Here is a 21,217-nt window from a genome sequence, read left to right as displayed (position 1 = left end):
CAGGGAATTTTCTGAGGAAGTCAGACACAAGATTGTGGCCAATCATGGACAATCTAAAGGTTACAAGTCCATCTCCAGAGATCTTGATGTTCCTGTGTCCACCATACGCAATGTTATCAGGAATTTTCAGGCCCATGGCACTGCAGCCAACATCCCTGGACCCATGGATGCAACAGAAAACTTGATCAAAGATTGAAGCCAAGGATTGTTTGAATGGTGGAGAGATCACCTTGATCAACTGCCAAACAGATTGAAGCTGACGTTCAGACACAAAGTACAACAGTTTCAACAAGCACCATCCGTCACCAACTCAATGAAAGGGGGTTCCATGGTAGGAAACCCAGAAGGACCCCACTACTGAGAGAGTCATAAGAAAGCCCAACTGGAGTTTGCCAAAAAGCACCTGAACAAGCCAAAATTATTCTGGGAGAATGTCCTGTGGGCAGATGAAATGAAATTAGAGCTTTTTGGGAAAGCACATCATCTCTGTTTACAGAAAACAAAACTAAGTCTTCAAAGAAAAGAACACCTTCCCAACAGTCAAACATGGAGGAGGTTCAGTGATGTTTTGGGGTTGCTGTGCTGCCTCTGGCACTGGGTGCCTCGAATGTGTGCATGGCATCATGGAATCAGATCACCAAGGCATTTTGGAGTGTAATGTTCAACCCAGTGTCAGAAAGCTGGGTCTCTGTCGAAGGTAATGGGTTTTGCAGCAGGATGATGCCACCAAACACACTTCAAAAGCACCCAGAAATGGTTCAAGACAAAACATTGGACTGTTCTGAAGTGGCCAGCAATGAGTCCAGACAGGGCCGGATTTACCATGTGGGGGGCCGTGGGCACAATGGTTGTGGGGGGCCCCCAAATTTGGAGATTAATCAACAACTTAAATTATAACTGCTTTTTCATCAACAACTGAACTTGTATTTATAGATTTGGCAGATCCTGATCAGGAATGATTTGGCATACATGTTCACAAATTACAATTAAATCTGACAATATGACAAGATGGACGGATTGTTATTGAGATGGCTGGTGACTTATCTATGAGCTGATAACTTATCTCTGAGCTCATTCTAAAATCAAATCACAAAAATGCTGTTGCTGCAAGAGTAAGAGATAGAGATGGACCAATATAAGAAAATAACAAACAACGCGCTGTCATTAATCATACTACGAACTTCGACTAAAAATCTTCTAACTTCTAAAAAACCTCTGGACAAGAGAAATCCGAAATGGTGATTAATAGCCCACTTCCAGCGACCGCAAATATACGGCAATGTCATCCACATCAATGAACATACACACGGTGCCTTAATCAATGGACAAGCTTCCTGCGTGACAGCGAACTCAGATATTATACTGTCAACCTGCATGGAATTGAGCACATCGGATTCGGTTGAAATGATGGTCAGATTGACCAGTCTCTGCTGCCCCATCGTGGAACAAAGATGGTTCTTGATAAGCTTGAGTTTTGAAAACGAGCGCTCCCCGGAGCAGTTCGACACCATCAGTGAGAGATAAATCCGAAGCAGCACTTCCACGTTTGGGAAAGTATCGGTGAGTTTTCGCTCGATAAGAAAACTGTACATCTCGAGTTCAGTACGGCCCGAGTCTGGCTCTGACTCCTTCATCATGGCTTGAAACCGAATCATTTCTTCTGTGAGGTCAGGTGATAGATCTTCCCGATACAGCTCGACGAGCTTCGAGCATGACTCTCGAATCTGCTCCACTTCGAGTTGAACAAGAGCACGCAGGAATCCAAATCTTTTGCTCATCTCGCTGTAAGCATTTGTACGCTTTTCCAACTGCGACAGCAGAACGTCAATCACTGCAATGTATCCACTGATGCGAAAGGACTCCTTGGCGTCGAGTTCTACTTCTGGAGTGTGTCCGTAGTCCAAGGGAGCGAGGCGGACATTACGCTTTCCTCTCCGTGATCCGCGAGTGAATTCCTCCGTTCCTGAGCGCTCCACTCCATCAACAACGAATGTATCAAACTGATCGCGTAATGACTGCACGAAGCTCGCCAGTGACTTGAGGAGCTGCACGGCTGTGTTGAGATCGATAGCTTGTGACTGAAGGGTTTTACTCGTACGAACAAATCTACCAAGGACAGTAGACCAGAAACCAGCATAGAACCCTATCTCGAGCGTGCACATCATTTGGTGAAGTGTCTCGGCGGTGTTTCTCGTTTCACTATTCAGTTGTTCATCGTTTGCGATTTCATCGAGGACATCCATGATTTCACTGTAACCGTCTAGAAGAGCTCGGGTTGCATCAGAATGAGCCGACCAGCGAGTGTCGCTGAGGCGCTTTGGTACTTGCAGACCTTTGGCTTTCAGGGCATCAAATAATCTGGCGTAGTGCGACGTGGAAGCTGTAAAAAAAATACATACACTTGTTCCACAAATTCAAAGAATGCTGCTGCAGGTCAACAGCATCCCACGGCCGACTGACCGACTAAGTTCAGTGAGTGCATTACGCATGGCACAAATATTGCGAGAGGGTTCTCCTGTTGGATCATTCCCTGCATCCCGTTGTATCGGCCACTCATATTAGATGCGTTATCGTAAAATTGTCCTCGGCAGTTAGCGATGTCCAATCCAGTGGCTTTCAAAAAAAAATCCAGTAATGCCGTCGCTTGCTGGAGTCCATTGTGTCCTGTGTTGCTCAGAAAGGTCATGAAACGCTCCACTGGAGCCTCGTTCTCGATGTATCGTAGAATAACTGTGAGCTGGTCGATATGGCTTATGTCGGGAGTAGAATCGGCTGACACAGATAAGTATTTTGCCTCTTTCACACGAGCGACGATGTTATCCAGAACAGATTTAAAGATGATGGAGACTAACTCTTCACATGTCATGATAAGTAGTTGGTGAAGCCACTACCTTGGTTGGCATATCTCTGAATGTGCTGCGCCAAAAATGGATCGTATTCTGCAAGTAATTCCATTAAACCAAGGTAGTTACCATTTGTCCGTTAACCAACAATTTCATCCGATCCACGGAACGCCAGACCACGCTCAGTAAGAAATGATATCACGCTCACACTTCGTTTCAGCATCTCCCTCCAATAGGACGCAATCTCACTCAACTGTTTGACGAGTTCAGTGTCTACACGACCTGCGGATGTTGCTCTGTCTGACAAGTGGATGATATTCGCACAATGTACATGCGAACGCTCATGCACCTCGATAGAACAACTGGCATGCTCCAATCGTTGAATCCTTCCCCGCCCAGGGCAGTAGCACCTCCAAAGAGCTTGCATGCGATGCAGTACAGTTTTCCGGTTGATGTGGAGAAGCAAAGCCAGGACCTTTTCATGGACTCTCCGTTTTGTAGTCTACGGTAAAAAAGATTCTTGGAGCAGCAGCGTTTCCTATCTTCAACAAACTGTATGGATGAATCAAAGGGACCAGTTGAATTCTGCAGGGGCTCCAAATCTCGTGATGACCAGAAGTCGATCATCTCTGACGACGGTCGCTCAGGAGGCCAACATCCAATGTCATTGGCAAAGCCAGGTCCACGATCAGTCAGTATATCTCTCGCTTCTTTATCTGATGCATGTTTTTCATCGGTGGAACCTTCCGAGATGTTGCGCGAATCTTGACGCCGGGGTTGGGTTGCCAAATCCGCTTGTTCTGTCTCTGTTGGTGTTCCAGCCTCTGTCATGGACTGTTTGTGCAGGAGTGAAAAACTCTGAGATTTTCTGGGTCTTGTCAACGACGGCCTTGTGTCTTTCATCTTTTTCCTTGGAACGTTTCCGCTTTTGAGCACCACAGTCATATTTCCGTGGAGCCCTGGATTTGTGCCTGTCATCACCAAAGCCGCTCATTGTGGTTTCTGCAGCTGGTAGGTACCGAGTAACCGAGATATCGTCAGAGTGCACGTGGGACGTACCAGAATCACGAACAAGTATTGAAAAGTAGGTTCCGGTAACCTACGGTAAGTCTGCTAATACGGAGGATAACGATGAACAGCGGATCCAGGAAAATGTCGTGATCAAATGGTTTGGATGAGACGAGACACCGAAGTTCCCTTTCTACACAATGTTTATTAATATAATGGCACGAATAACGAAAGTCTCGCTCAGCGAGCAAAGACAATATGGCGACGGTTCACTTACACCAACCAACAAGAAACCAGAAGCTCTCACCATATCCGGTGGGAAAACGCCAAGAAAGTAAGAATTACAGGCTTGCATTACACCAACAAGGTATTCATAAATTGCATGAAACATTCATGGGCACAAGAGTACCAAACATTCATACATATGGTGAAACAGCAAAGACTTTCCAACAAGTATGTTTCACAAACCTGGAACATAGAAAGTCACACAGTGTTACTGTGCTGTGCGCGCCAGTAAGCAGGGTACTGACAGCGTTCCCTGCCAGCCGCAGTTTCAGTGTGTACAACACGACCCCTGCCAGCCGTGTGCTGTGCTGGCCTGGCCAAGTTTTACCACGTCGACTTTCACCTTTTCATCTCTCCTCTGGCTGGACCTCTGTATTCCGTCTTAGCTTGCTGGGCTCTGGCGGGCAGTGCCGTTGTTAGTTGGCCACGCTCAACCATCCGAAGCATCGATGATCGATCCAAAAAAAGATCCGAATGCGGGCCCTCAATGCCCGAGGCTTGCCCCAGGAATTTTTGACCACGTTGGATCCGTTCTGTGGACCGTGGAAGAAACGGCTTGAAAAAGCCAAAGCTTGAAAAGGACCCTCACAATGACGGACAATTTTGAAAAGATATCCTTACAAAGAGTTTACAATCTTCATTCACTGACAATAAAACTTTAGAAGCACATTTTCAAGGGATTTTCAAAATGTCATCGAAATTATGGGGGGCCCCAAAATGTGGGGGCCCCGGGGCCATGGCCCCACCTGGCCATCGCTAAATCCGGTAGCGAGTCCAGATCTAAATCCCATTGAACACCTGTGGGAAGATGTGAAAACAGCAGTTGAAAGAAGGCACCCTTCAAATCTTGGAGAATTGGAGCAATTTGCACAAGAAGAGTGGGCCAAACTGCCAGTAGAGAGGTGTAGGAAACTCATTCATGGCTATAGGAAACGCTTGACTGCAGTTATTTTGTCCAAAGCTTGTGCTACCAAATATTAAGTCGAGGGTGTCAATAATTTTGTCAATGCCGTTTCATTTTATCTTCTGATTTAAAATAATATATTAAGTTCTAAATTAAAAGCAGATTCTGTTATATTAACAGTGAAATACAGAATTGTAGAGACCAAATACTTTGGTCAATTTCAACTTATTTTTCAAGAAAATTGAGTTATTTGAAAAAAGTGCAAGGGTGCTAATATTTTGGGCCATGACTGTATCCCCAAGGCTTTGACGTACTGAATTCAAATGCTAACTATCTACTGTTTCTGCTGCCACTACCCTTGCAGCTAGACCATTCCAAACACTTACAAACTCTCTGAGCAAAGACATTTGCCTTGCCACAGTCCTAACTCTCTTCTTTACGATGCAACTGTGGCACTGTCCATTCCACTCAATGAAAAAAGCTCTTCTGCATCTATCTTGTCCACACCCTTCATTATCTTAAACACCTCAATCAGATCCCCTCGTAATCGCCTCCTTTCTCATGTATAGTCCTGTCTCCTTCAAACATTCCTCATGACTTGGTCTTATTAGCCCTGGAATCAATCTCAAAGCTGGACACCACTGTACCCTCTCTATGGAAACTATGTCCCTCCTCAGATGATGACCAAAACTGCATACAAAATTTAAGAGGGACCTCACTAAATTCCTGCACTGTAGTGTTTATACCAACTCTTTTGGTTTATAATTTATTCCCCTATGAAGACGACTGAAAACCCTGTTTGCTTTACCTGTCGCTGCCTGGCATTGTGATGTCTGCTTACCCTCCACTCTCCTACCCCCCACCCCCCGTATCTATTACCACCCCCAGATACGACTACCCCTCGCATCATGTAATCTCTATTTTCATTGTTATTATTCATACCCAACATTTATTTACATTAAACTGCATCTGCCAATGTCTTGCCAAATCTATAAATATTTCTCGAGTCTCAACTTTCATGAATCCGATCGCCTTCCTTTTAGCCATCTCCCTCACCTCAACTTGTTTTTTTATATCCTCGTGGAGGATCTCTAAGTCTTACTCACGTTGTTCTTCATCTTCTTCTTGTGGACTTTTTTGTTTCACAGCCTACAGTTTTCATCGAAACTTCCTGAAACTAGGCATATACTGTATATGTAAAAATACCCTGCGCAGAAGGTAACCATCTCCCATTTTGAAAATTCCTCCGAGAAAAAAAGTTATGACGTCAAAATATCTCCGCTAATGGAAATCGCCTAAAAAATTATCTCCGAAACTAGGCAAGCTTTTTGAATTCTGTTTGCGGGAATCGAACAGGGCATTAGCAGAGATTAATTACCGCACATGATACATCACTATGACGTCATATCAATTTTTATGACGTCATTCCTATTTTTTGATATTTTTTGTTTCACAACCCAGAGTTTTCATCGGATCTTCGTGAAACTTGCCATGTATATGCAGAAAGCCCACGCGCAGGAAGTAACCATCTCCGATTTTGGAAATTCTTCCTAGAAAAAAAGTTGACGTCATTATATCCCCGCGAATGGAAATCGCCTATACCATTATCTCCAAAACTTGGCAAGCTGTTTGAATTTTGTTTGCGGGAATCAAGCCGGGCATTAGCACAGATAATTAATCGCAAACCTGATACATCACAATGACGTCATATTCGTTTTTATGACGTCATCGTTAAGAGGACGAGGATCTTAGCTCATTTGAGCTTGTTAATTCTCTGAGTAAACTTTCCCAAAAGTGTTTGCTCTGAAATACATCATAGCCAACTTCTTCATACCCTGACACGACGTGATGAAATTTAACCGCCATTCAACACCCCTTACACCAGCTCCTTCTTGGTCAAATGACAGTTTATATCTTTCAAATGATCCTTCCTGCAGAATGAAGTCATATTTAATGGTTTCATCACCAATAAAAACATCTCCCTGGTACTTAACTTGTTATTTAAGTTTGATTGGTTTTCATGTAAACAAGTTCCTATTGCATTGCATTTGATATAATAATAATAATAATAATAATAATAATAATGAATTAATTATTTTAGCGAGGTAAATTCTTTAATTAATGTTATTGATTAAACATACAAACACTTATAGATGGTATTAAATAATGGAGGTATTCAGATAAAAAATAAAATAAATAACTCATTTGTAAAATACAGGATAAAAAAAAATCATTGATATAATTTATTGGTGGTTGTGAAGACACAGTGCAGCATGTTAAAATCGGTAATAAATGACAGTTTCAATATTTGAATGACAATTTGAGTCGATGGTTAGATGGAGGTGCTGTGTAATGGACATGTCTGCAAGGTAATGTGTTTATCACTTAACATATTGTTGTGGTTACCAAATTCGCAAACCACCATTCAGGTCCCTTAGGTGAGGTATCTCGGTAAGTGCATGTGTAGTTAGGCCCAAACCCGTTGTCTAGTGGGAATACATGTCATATATGCGTGCTGCGACTCTTCAGGATAGCCGTTTTTCTTTTGCTATCTTTATTTTGGACCAACCGCCATGATTACCACCACAACCACAACATCAACCACCAACCACAATGCCGCTTCACCACAACCGCCACGACCTTCACGTGACACCTCGCAACCGTAGCATCGCCACCGTTCTTGCCCCGCTGTGGGTACCGGTGTTGGACTCGTGCAGGGCGCGCGTCGAACAGCGTGTACAAAATCACGGATTTTGTGCTTCAAAAACGGATCAAAAACGACACACGCCCACTTTTTGCCGTCCAATCGGTGAGCGAGGGGCGAATTGGCCACGCCCCCAGGGCGATCGATATATGCAAATTTATGGATCAAAAAGCCTTCACGCCCACTTTTTCTCGGGCCAATGGGGAGTGAGGTGAAAGGTCAAAGGGAGGGGGTCAAAGGCGAAGCTACGGGGGGATAAAAGGACCGTGTTCGTCAGTCAGAAGAGAAGAGCAGAGTCAGGAGAGTCCAGAGGAGGAGGAGAAGAAGTGAGAAGAGAGTCGAGAGGCGGAGAGTAGGAGAGTAGGAGAGTCGGAAACAGAGAGTCAAGACTTCGCGGGCGGTGGAGCTGCTCGTCGTGTGCGTTGGAGTCGGAACGGAGGGGACGGAGCTGTGGAAAGGCGGCGACACCAGACGAGGGGGTGCTCGCGTCGTGCAGGAAGCTGCACCCGAGGGAGGCCGACAGCGCGACCTGGCCGAGGTGGAGACGCTCGTCGCGGGATAATAAAGATCCTCTATACCCCGAGCATCAGCAACCCCCTCCTGTTTCCCCCCGCGCTGAGATAGTGCGACCAAGGGGGCCCCTTTCCCACCCCCTACCAGACACTGTCCGCGAGGCCCGCGGAGTTGAGGCGCCATCGCCGCTCCGCGTCTCATCACCAGACGGGTAGGCGCGACCCGGTCTCGGCCTCAGGCCCGCCTCATCCTTGAGGGTATTTCTTTTCCTTGGTTTTGGGTATATGTTGTCGGCGCCGTCTGTGAAGTAGAATTGTATAAGTGTTGCCGTGTGCTCGGTAGTCGGTATTAGCTCTGCATTGTGTCTTCGCTTTTATATTTGCTTTTTGTGTAAATTGCATTGTGTTTTTCTTTTCTGTGTGCATTTGGTGGAATTGTATATGTGTGCTTCCCGTGTGCCGCGAATAAATGTGCTTTTGTGTTGAACTGTTTCCCGCTTCGCTTCGTCATTTCTCCCATTGAATCCTCATCTTGCTTCACGTAAAGGGTTGGTAGTGGGCTGAATACGCCCGATAATTAATCGAACCGTCGAGGCCGACGATAACACCGCTCGGTTATCCCGATAGTACGGAACGGGTCGCTTAAGTGGCCCGTGTCCGAAGTCGACCTGCGGCGAGGTGCGATCGCCCGGTCTACCCTCCGCGTGGGTACTTAGGTAGGTCGAATTTGGCGAGCAACCCTATCCCACGCGGGGGCTGATTGGCTCGATCGCGGTGAGACCGAAAGGTCCACCCGTGACTGGTTCCCGGCGTTAGTCCGAGAGGGTCACGACTGGATTGTCCGTCCGGTGGGCGACGTGCCGCGATTCGAGTTACGTGGCCGTCAGCACGCCGGCGGGCGCGAATACCGCAACAATATAATCATATAAAGTGGTGTATGATTAAAGTTGGTCGAATGTAGTAATACTTTAAATAAAAGTAATAATTAAATAAGTTTGAATAAGGATATTGCATTGCTGTGGTCACTGACTGTCTGGACACAACTATGAGGTTGTGGGTCCATTGATGTTGAGTAATCTACTGATGTGGACCTGTAACCGGGGTTGTGGATCTGCCATTTGGAGAGGTTCTGGGCTGAAAGGATCGAAACCTCGATGCCAGCTGATCTGGGCAGTTGAGTCAATAGCTTACAAGTTAAGGTTAAAATTTCAAATAAAATCGCAATTATAAGTACTTACCAGTACATCATTTTTCTGTATTTGTGCGTTTATAAATGGTGTGTGTGTGTGTGTGTGTGTGTGTGTGTGTGTGTGTGTGTGTGTGTGTGTGTGTGTGTGTGTGTGTGTGTGTGTGTGTGTGTGTGTGTGTGTGTGTGTGTGTGTGTGTGTGTGTGTGTGTGTGTGTGTGTGTGTGTCTTCCTTGGTGCAGTAATTGGTCTACATTTTGATCACTGCCTGCACTCACTCAGGCCTCATTTGTAGATGATAGCTACACCATCACCTCTGACCACACATTACCATGACACCATTACCACTCAGAGCACAAACAACTTTTATCGACAAATTTCCCAGATGGAAAGTATTAATGTTCCTTTACCAGATACATTACAACCTTGAGGTGTGCCATTTTTCGACATTTTCTCCAGCACAGATGACCCGATGTCACCACTATTCCCATTACTGCCCACATCAAACATTTACCACATTTAAAAAATATTCTTCTATTCTCCTTTTGGCTCGCAATCTCACTCGCTTCCAAACCATCTTCCCACGACCTTACTTTCATTAGAAACAAGGAACTGATAACCAAGGTTCCCCACCTTTCGTGTGGTATGAAGAATACATCCGTGTAATATGAAAGCTACATGCTCAGCAGTTTTTGAAATACCACGTACACAAGCCAAGTTACCGAGATGATTGCCATGGCAACATAAACATGGAAAAGTCAAAGAAGTTTGCAGCCCCTAGTACCTGGCAATACGGGGTGCAAAGAATCTCCAGTCCTGGCTGTATCTGCGACCAAACGAGGGGGAGGGATCAGGCAGCAGCATTGGTCCCTCCCCAGACCCTTGCCTTTCTCATAAACCTGGCTCTTTTTTTTCTATTCATATCACTGACATTTGTGGTCTTTCATCCAACCTTTCCTATGTTGAGCACCATTTCTTTAGTACCAGTCATATCTTGCTTCTCTTGGAGACTCAACTGTAAAAGAATGTTCTCATGAATTCCTTTCACATTTCCAACTAGAACGGGCACTCGTAGGGAGCATATACCTTCACCGCCGCTACTGTTTTGTTCTTGGCATAAGAGTGTGGGGAACAGAACAAGGAGCATTTTGGTGCTGATTTCATACGAATCGGATAAGAATTGACTGCGTTATGATAAAAATACGCACATCTGCAAGGTCGTGACCCCCCCTGACCTTTGACCCCTAACCGCGAGTAAGGGCAATGACGTCATTGTGTCAAGTTGCATATCACAAGATTGGGCATTAAATTCTGAACATTTTGGCATTAGTTTCATGCAAATTGGATAAAAAATTGACCGCGATATGGTAAAAAGACGATTTTGACCTTTTCATGACCTTGACCTTTGACCCGATTGCTCCCAAAAGCTAATCAAATGGTCCTTGGCTAATAACCAATCATCCCACCAAATTTCATGCAATTCGGTTTAACACTTTTTAAGTTATGCGAATAACAAACAAATAAATAATCACTGGCATCTCCCACAAACATATATTTTGGTACTGATTATAATGCCAGGATTTGGGACATTTTCTTTAAAAACAAGGGTAATGACATAATTGTGTCATGTCACCCATCACAAGATTGGGCAATGAATTCTGAACATTTTGGCATCGGTTGCATGCCAATTAGATCAAAATTGACTGCGCTATGGTAAAAATACGAATTTGACCTTTCCGTGACCTTGACCTTTGACCCGATCGCTCCCAAAATCTAATCAAATGTTCCTTGGATAATAACCCATCATCCCACCAAATTTCAAGCGATTTGGTTTAATACTTTCTGAGTTATGCGAATAACACACACACACACACACACACACACACACACACACACACACACACACACACACACACACACACACACACACACACACACACACACACACACACACACACACTCCCACACACACACACACACACACACACACACACACACACACACAACCTTTCGCAGAATGCGAAGGTAACTATAACCTTCAATCACAATTCTGCTTCAAAGGAGGAGTCCTCTGCTAATTGCAAATTCAACATACCTGGTGTACACCTTGTGGACCTTGACTCTCCAAACTTCAACATCATCTGGCTTAAGATTTGTCTCCCAACTATCACGATTTTTCTTCGTTTCAGTTTCATCAGCTGCTATCCTAACTCCACAAATTTTACAACTTTGACTATCTAATTCCATTAAGACGACTTCAATGGACACCACAGAAAGAGGTTGAAATATTCCCACACAGATGGTTAAAGCCCTTACACTTTCCATTCTTGATGATTTTGAGCAAATTATCAACCACCCGACCAATATTCCAGATTAGTCCATTTGCCCTTCCTATGTTCACTGTAGTGTACCTATGAATTGTCAAAGGTACAAGGTATTTTGGTTGATTTGTCATCCTAAGGGGTCCCTGAAGTATTCCAGCTGGGTTGTCCTCAGGACAACTTTGGGCAATATTTTTTATAAGCAAATTAGGGCCGCCATTACTGAAAAATTGATTTGTTGAATATCTCCGCAACTTTGCATGATAATGTCACAGAAATGGTGTCTATACCCATGTTTTCATGGTCAAGGATTAATATAAAGGTATTAAAAAAAGTTACCACATCCATATATATTTGTCTTTATGCAAATTAGTTGCCGCCATTACCGAAAAATCGACTTTGTTGAATATCTCTGCAACTTTACATGATGATGTCACAGAAATGGTGTTTATACCTATGTTTTCATGGTCAAGGATTAAGATAAAGGCATTAAAAAATGTTACCACATCCATATATTTTGTCTTTATGCAAATTACTTGCCACCATTACCGAAAAATCGACTTCGTTGAATATCCTCTGCAACTTTACATGATAATGTCACAGAAATGGTGTCTATACCTATGTTTTCATGGTCAAGGATTAAGATAAAGGCATTAAAAATGTTACCACATCAAGGTTTATATGTATATTATATGTATTTGATATTATTTAATTGATGTACATGTGGCAACTATCAATAATATCCAATTCTGTCTTCAGGATATAACGATGGCTCGCGGAATGTGTCTGCTCCTGGGCTGCTATGGGAAAGGATCACACAACACAGTTAGAATCCAAGGCATCCACACTGATTCAGAGGAGCATGGAGCGGGGTGACGATGATGTCTGTATCCAGTTACAGACCGTCCTGGACACATAAGAAAAATGCATCCATGGGCTGTCATAAGGCATGCTACTGCGTGTACACATCTAAACACAATGTGGCGAAATACGTGGTGAAGAAACGGAAAGAAGGTTTTCCCATGTCCGAGAGTGAGCCGCAGACAAGTGGGATCAGACGATCGCAACTTCCAACATTCGAGTTTAAGAAACATTGTTTCATTTGTGGTGATGAGTGCCATCCAAAAGATCCCAAGCACCCCGACAGGTGGGAACGTGTAGTCCAGTGTGAAACCAGTGATCGTCCTGGCATTACATCATTCAAAGATGTGCTTCTAGATGTATGTGAACAGAGGCATGATGATTGGGGTAGAAAAGTTGAAATCCGTATCAAAGGTGCTCTTACAGATTTACCAGCCGCTGAAGCACAATACCATAAGAAGTGTTTTAATAAGTTCATGGTTATTCCCAAGTATGCTGACTTATCTTCTGATCCTATTGTGCTCAATGATGATGCTCTGAAGGTCGTAGTGGATGACATGTATGCTAATCAACATGTCAGTACCTGGACCACCATTGAGTTGCACGATATGTATTGTGGTCTCGGTGGCTTGCTATCTCTCCAACAGATGTTCGCGAAACTCACTAGCTATTTAGGTAGTGATATCGTGGTAGTACGAATGGAGGGTTGTGCATCTGTTGTGGGGTTCAGGCATCTTATAGGCAAGTCTCTGAAGCTGGTTCAGGACGAATCGGTCGACGAGCAGAGCGTGGACACTGTAGTCTGGCAGGTGAGGGGAAGGCACGAGCAGTCCAGGTCAACAATGCAGGCTACGATACGGGTGACTTCACTCACAGCAACACGCTCAAACAGACAAGCCCAACTTTGTTGAAACTAATTGCTGAATTGGTTTCTAGTGGAAAAGTGACCCAGCAGTCTCTTAGCCTGACCCAAGCGGTTCAAGGCCACATCACCGGCATCAGAAACCAGACAACACTGGGGCTAGCAGTGAAGTTACAACACAGGCATGGTAGTTCGGAGATGATCAAGTTGCTACATGACCATGGCTTCATTGTGTCCCATGAAGAGGTCATTCGCTTCCGAAAATCAGCAGCAAAGTTTTCGGGTGACAAAAGCAGCATGATACACCAGGCCATGGGTTTGATGTGAAATGTTGGACCAATCTTTGGTTGGTTTGACAATCTTGATCTTCTAGTGTCAACCCCGAATGGACGCCGAGCCACCCACATCATGGCTCACGAGTTTCAGCAACATCCCGCTGGAATCAAACAGATAGGTAGTGCTCAACCTGGAGTCATGAGCCTTGTCATGCCGCGCCTGCTCAAAACAGCTGCACGTTCTCTCAACATCAGCACGAGTCGATCGATCCCACTGCAGCACGACATGGGACCGAAGAAGGTCAACCCTCAAATGATTCCAATGACATCAGGAGTCTCGTATGCTGATGTTTGTGCCAGAGAACAGTCTCAACGCTGCTCAGCTGAAGGACACACAGTGGCTGAACTCGCTAAGATCCGACGAGAGCATGGAGTGCTACGGATTCAACAATCAACTTGCCAGGCAGGAAGCTCCATCTCCTTCCAAGACTGCTACAGTGTACCTGTTTGGTCCTCTCATAGATGCCCCACCATCTCATCCTGATACAGTACTCACATCACTACTATACATGAAGAAATCACTAAGTGAACTGGGAATGAGCTATGCAAATCTGCCCATCGATATGCAGCTGTACATGGTTGCGCAGCAGGTAAAGTGGTGGGATCCGACAAGGTTTGAGGATGTTATCGTTCGTCCACGTGCGATGCACATTATCATGTTCTTCTTAGGGTTCATCGGAACGCTGAAGAAGGGATCGGGTCTGGATGTTCTGGTTGGAGCAGCATTTGGAGGTATGACGGGGATTATGAATGGGAAGGCATGGGTGAGAGCCATGAGAGCATTTTGCATGGTGTCAGTGGCACTGCTGCAGAACTGTCCACAAGGTGGTGAAAAAAGCTTTGAGGAAATCGTGTCATACATGTAATATGCAAGGCAGAATCCTACGGGCAGACAGTGGGTGGATAATCTGGTGAAACCGACGCTCTTGGCTCATCGGTTCTTGCATGCAGAGAGAGAGGGAAACTGGCTCTTCCAACAACTCTGCTTGGAGCGGATGTTGCCCTACTTCTTTAGTGCAGGTCACGTTCACTCTGCTTGCAAAATCTCGTGGCACTTACTAGAAATGAGTCACCTACTGCCTACAACTCAAACGAGGCATGAAGATTGGCAGCAAGACCGCCTTTGACATGGAGGCCATCTTCATCCGCCTTCTGATGGTCGGACAACAACGACAGCTAAAGCTAGCACCCATCTTTCAATACGAACTGTGTACATTCCCGCCCTCAATCATCGATGAGTATGGCTGCTTACGCAAGGACAACAAATCTGTTATTGCCAATCGTTTGGGTGTGAAACAACTCGATGCTCCAACTCCAGACATCGTGATCGTACTGTAGATGCACAGCAGCTGCTTTACCACATCAAATGGCCACATAGAGGGGATGCCTCCATTGTCATTGAGAGTATCAAGCGTCGTCTCTCATGTTATCCTGATGGTACCGAGAAGATTTTGGTATTTGACAGGTATAATGATATCTCAGCAAAAGACCACGAGAGGAAGCGACGTGGTGGCGAGGGTTCAACAGACTATAACTTCACCATCAGCAGTCCACTTCCTAATCGTGATGCCATTCTTAAGAACAAGCACAACAAGCGGGAACTCTCACGGGTGCTGTCCTCATTCAACATGGGTGCTGATATATCGATCGAGAGTGGAGATGGTGGCTTTGCAAATGATGAGGCAGATATCACGATGATCTCATACCTGCTACAGGCTGCCGAATCTGGTATGGTGGTGATTCGAATCCTGAGCGATGACACTGATGTATTGGGTGTGGGCGATGCAGCTGCACAATGTTTGCAGTATCTTGATGGAATGCTGGAATGGGGCAGTGATTGACATCAACATGAGCTGTATGCTTCTGGGCCAGAAGTGTCTCCAGTTACCTGGAATGCATGCACTGAGTGGCTGTGACACAGTTTCCTACCCATTCAACAAGGGGAAGATCAGAGCTCTGAATGTTTTGGAGGAAGGTGACTTCCCAGGGCTGTTTGAGGTCCTGGGCGAGGAAGATGTCACGCACGAGGATTTCATGAACACAGGCCAACAGTTCTTCACAGCCTTATATGGTCAACAGCCAGGTACTTCGATGAGTATGACACGCTATCAGCTATACTCCCGGAAGAAGGGGAAGCCAATGCAGATCACGGCATTGCCTCCAACAGAAGTGAATCTGCTTCTTCATGTTCGCCGAGCACACCTTCAGATGATGTTGTGGAAGGCTGCTGATCAGCAGGCTCCTCCTTGTGTGGACATCACACAATTTGGATGGGAATTAAATGATGGTATTCCATCACCTGTCATTGACATAGGTCCCCTGGCTCCACAAGGGCTCATCGATGTCATAACTGTGGATGTAAAGCAGAGGGCAAGGCATGCAGTACCGAGGGATGCAGCTGCCACAGACATACCATGTCATGTACGGCCTATTGCGTGTGCGCTGGTAGTGAAGGCTGTTTCAACCCTTTTACGGCAAGGAATGATGTGGAGGATAATGTGCAGGATGATGCGGAGAATGATGATGATGATGATGATGATTAGTGTTGAGGAGTTTGGAGGATAATTTTGGATTAGTTTGCAAATGCAACATTAGTTTGGAATGAATATGTTGTGCAACATTATTACTGCATTAACAATTCCATGATTTCCGTTTTTGTTGTGATTCGATTGTTACTTTGTCATTGTAATAAATGTCATGATCCTCCAACATGGTGTACAGCTTGAAGTATATGGATAGGGTAACATTTTTAATGCCTTTATCTTAATTTTTGACCATGAAAACATAGATATAGAAACCATTTCTGTGACATTATCATGTAAAGTTGCAGAGATATTCAACAAAGTCGATTTTTCGGTAATGGCGGCAACTAACTTGCATAAAGACAAAATATATGGATGTGGTAACTTTTTTAATACCTTTATCTTAATCCTTGACCATGAAAACATGGGAATAGACACCATTTCTGTGACATTATCATGCATAGTTGCAGAGATATTATACAAATCGATTTTTCAGTAATGGCAGACCTAATTTGCATATTAAAAAGTTTGCCCAAAGTTGTGCTGAGGACAACCCAGCTGGAATACTTCAGGGACCTATTGGGATCACAAATCAACCAAAAAAACCTTATACCTTTGACAATTCATCGCTTCTCAAAATGGCAAATGGACTAGATCGTCACGACCACTCTGCCACTACTCTGGACCTGTTTTTCACCTCCAATCCATTGCATTGTAGCGACACAATTTCAACTTTAATAGCACCAATTGGATTGGCTTATGGAAATTATATTTTGGCTTTCCTTGGGAAGATTACTGCCTCTCCTCTGGTAATGCCTGTGTCTTCGCAGGGCGTTTCATGAAGTTATTATTGCAAGAATGGAGGCTTATTTCCCCTTCTCTTTTAAGACGATCTCTTCTTCTAATTCCTGGTTCAACCGTTCCTGCTCTATGGCCATAGTGCAAGGGACATGGCATATTGGACCTGGAAAAAAGTCTTCTTCCTCCAGACTCACATTCAGCATTCAGCTCCACTCAAAATCATTGCAAATATGTTATTCGTGAGGTGAAGCATTCTTTTTACCCAAAGGAAGTGTGACAACCTCTCCTCTTTTTTTCATGAGCAAGTCTTTCTGGTCTTTAGCCAAAAGCATCTCTTCAACTTCTTTTTACACTCCATTTCCGTTGCTTTTCCATTCTGATACTACAGCAGTCTTTCTGAATGACAAAGCAACTCCAGTTTTCTTTTCTCCTCTAATTCCACTCTAACAAAACTAACATTCCAACACCCCGAATGCACCCCTTACCAATCCTATAAATCTCCCTATAATCTATTTCCATGCAGTCAAAAAATGTACTTCTCTCTGGAAACAACTGAGGCATATGGACGAGATGGCATTCCAACTCGTATGTTGAAGTGTGCCTCAGAACTTGCACCTGTGCTTGCTCGTTTGCTTCAAAACCAAAACTTTTCCTCTTTCCTGGAAACATGTATTAGTTCAGCCTATTGAAAAGAAGGATGATCGTTCAAACTATCGTCCCAATTGCTCCAACTTGTACTGTTTCCAAAGTCTTTGAAGATGTTTTTGGAAATGAGAACTGAGACGTTCAATCTCACAATCTTCTCTCTGACCATCAGTATGGCTTCTGCAAGGTGAGATTATACCAAGTGAAATACTTTCTTACATTAGGAATGTTTGGTCTTCTTCTCTGAGAGACCTTGGGAAATCCTTTGTTGTGGCCCTTGATATCTCAAAAGCTTTTTAAAGAATGTGGCACTGGGGTCTGACTTCCAAGCTCCCCCGCTTTTGGCTTTCCTCAGTCACTCTGCTCTCTCATATCTAGCTTTCTCTCCGGACATTTTATCGCCATAATTGTTGATGGTTCAACCACTCCCTCCTTCCCCACCAACAGCTGCGCCCCTCAGAGTTCTGTCCTATCTCTGACACTCCTTTTTATCAATGATCTTTCTTCCACAAATAACCAAATGCATTCGTATGTGAACGACAACATTACATTCCTCTACGTCTTTCACACCTGCTCCATATTCTCTTGCTTGATCGACATCTCGTTTTATCTCGTCTGAACTCTTAAACCCGTCTCCCTCCTACAAATCCTGGTGGCGTATAGGCAAGTCTGTTTCTGGTGTATATTCCCCTCCATGCCCTCTCTTATCTCAAATGGCTACACAGCTAACACTGCCCACAAAAAGGCTGAATGCCAAAACTCTGTTTACTTCGAAATCTTGTGTCCCAAGCCCATCACTTTCTGTACCCACCTTACCCAGTCACCCCCAGCTGTTCCTGGATTCTGTATCCTTTTCTCCTCATGAGGTGGAGAGCTTGCTGTCAAACCTTGACTCCGATTCTGCAACCGGTCCAGATGGCATCAGCCTGTGTTACCAAAAACCTGCTCTGCTGCTCTTGTTCACCTGATCCTCTGTTCTATTCACCTTCATTTGTTCACGGTCATCTCCCATCTGCCTGGAAATCAGCAAACATCACCACTCTGCATTAAAAAGGTGCAAAAAACAGATCTCTGCAACTACAGACAAATCAGCCTGCTCCCAAGCAAGGTCATAGAATCCATCATCGCTTCAGACATTAAATCCTTCCTCTTCTCCAATGACTTGATTTCCGATCATCAATTTGGATTCAGACCAGGTCACTCTACCCCGGACATGCTGCTTCTGCTCTGCCAACAATGGATGGAGGTCCTCAATGCCCGACATGAGATCAGAGCCATATCCTTGGACACATCGTAAGCTTCCAAAACAGTCTGGTACCCCACGCTGCTCACCAAACTCTCTTTCTATGGTATCCAAGGCAATCTCCACTCATAGCTCACAGACAACGCAAGGCTCTTTATGGAATCCTCTCATCACCTCTGTGTCCAGGCTGGAGTTCCTCAAAGCAGCGTTCTGGGACCTGTGCTTTTTCTGCTTTTCATCAATGATCTCTACAACTCTCGAAAATCCTCTTTATCCCTTTGCTGTTGACTCCACGCTCTGCCGCACCATTTGCCATCCCTCAGATTGGCAAGCAGCAGTCTTTTCACTCTCTGCAGACCTGGATAAAATCACAAACTGGTGAAAAATTTGGAACATGCCTTTCAATCCTGACAAATCTCACATTCACTGTCTCTCTGAAAAGACAATCGAGAAAGATCCCACTCCATCTACTTTCTCAATAAACCTCTTGAAGAAGTCCTTTCTTTCAAGCTTTTGTGCCACACCATCTGCCATGATCTTTCCTGGGAAAGCCACATTTCCAAGCTGGCCTCCAAAGCCAGTCACGCAAAGTCCTTCCTTGGCACACCTAAGATTCTAAACGCATACACAGCTTTCATCCGCCGTCTGATGGAGTACTGCTCTCCCCTCTGGGCTGGTGCTCCCACCTCACACCCAGCTCGGCCTCACGCTGTGGAAACCAAGGCCTTTAGGATCATTGGGATCTCCCACAATGAAGCCGAGTCTCTCTGTCTGTCTGTCTGTCTGTCACACACCACAGGCAGGTTGGTGGTCTTTCTGTGTTCCAGTGTCATCTCCGGCCTCCCACATTTCCACAGGGCGTTCAAGGTCCACCAGCAACCCCCTTCTGGTGAAACTGCCAAAATCAAGAATCGCTGCTCACCTTCACTCTTTCATTCTGCCATTTTCCTGCCTCTGGAATAAACTCCCACACACTCTTCAATACCATCTTCCCTCCAGGTCTTCAAAACAGCTGTTCACAACCATCTTGGATCTTCCCCCATACAAACAAATTATCTTTTCTACCCCCGTTAAGCTACCTCCTTCAAATTCCGTTTTCCTTCCTGAAAGTCCCTGCAGTGTCCATCTAATTGTTTATCCTGTGTACCCCACCCCACCCCTCTCCCTTCAACAGATCTCCTTACGTCTCTGTTCCAAAACTGTTTTGTGCTTCCCTCTCCTACCCCTCTTGTCACCTGCTCCCTTTGTTATTATATGTTCTGCATGTTAGCTCTTATGCAAACCTCAACAATGTATTTTAAAAAACAACTACTTCGATAAACTTGTATTTGGACAAGATTTCTCAGTGGCACAAATGTAATCATGTTTAACGCTTTCAAAACACAATTTCTTCCAATTTCTCTGTCGAAAACTCTTAACTTTTCCATCTCCTTTGAAAGCTCTACAATTTCACCACACAATACAGTAAACATACTTGGTAATACTGTTACATCAAATATAACTTAAAACACCACATTGTACAAAGAGCTGTCTGCCTCGAATGAACCGGCAATCCTGTTCAGATGTCGAAGATTCTTCTCGTCTGAACAGTCGCTCCGATAATATGAAGAACCGATTTATTATTGTATGGAGAACTGCTCCCACATCTGGGGAGATTCCAGCTCTACATATTTACTTGAGAGTCGAATCTAAAGCAATCCAACTCACCAACTCTCCCAATTTAACCTCAGAAATTGACTCACTTGAATTGCACTATAATGTTGGCTCTTTCCCTTTTTGATGGATATTACTTTGGTTTCTGTTCCCGAGAACTGGTTGCTTGTATACTTCCATTATTTTTTCCACAAAATAATTAGCAAGGCACTACGTCATATGATCATCATGTGGCCATTGGCAACTCAAGGGCGAGCCATTATGTTTGTTTCTTTTCCATCACTGCTAAGCTCTGGAATTATTTACCTTCTCCTGTCTTTCCCAAGTTATAACATGCCCCTTTTCAAAAGGCAGGTTTTCCAATACCTCAAAAATTCTTAGATTATTTTTCCTTCTCTTCACCTCGATTTCTTTAATTCTTTTTTGTTTACTTGAAGGTCGAAACAGTGCGTGACAGGAGCCTTTAAAATAAAATAATAATAATAACTAGCCGAAACCCCGTCACAGAGAGATTCCGTTCCATGAGCCCAAT

At 44.4% G+C, this 21,217-nt stretch overlaps 1 protein-coding gene and 1 pseudogene across 11 annotated transcripts in view; one reads left to right on the top strand and one right to left on the bottom strand.

Moving 5' to 3' along the window:
• Nucleotides 1-21,217, bottom strand: part of LOC147023121 (protein dispatched homolog 1-like) — a 122,366-nt gene that overhangs the window by 31,544 nt on the left and 69,605 nt on the right. The gene's annotated exons all lie outside the window — the stretch shown is intronic.
• LOC147023122 (uncharacterized) lies at nucleotides 12,566-16,364 on the top strand (annotated as a pseudogene).

Source organism: Eptatretus burgeri, chromosome 7 (assembly GCF_056783735.1).
Source record: "Eptatretus burgeri isolate ZD-2024b chromosome 7, Ebu_testis_v1, whole genome shotgun sequence".
Taxonomy (NCBI): domain Eukaryota; kingdom Metazoa; phylum Chordata; class Myxini; order Myxiniformes; family Myxinidae; genus Eptatretus; species Eptatretus burgeri.
Note: the sequence above shows the minus strand (reverse complement) of the source record. Positions and strands in the feature narration are given on the sequence as shown.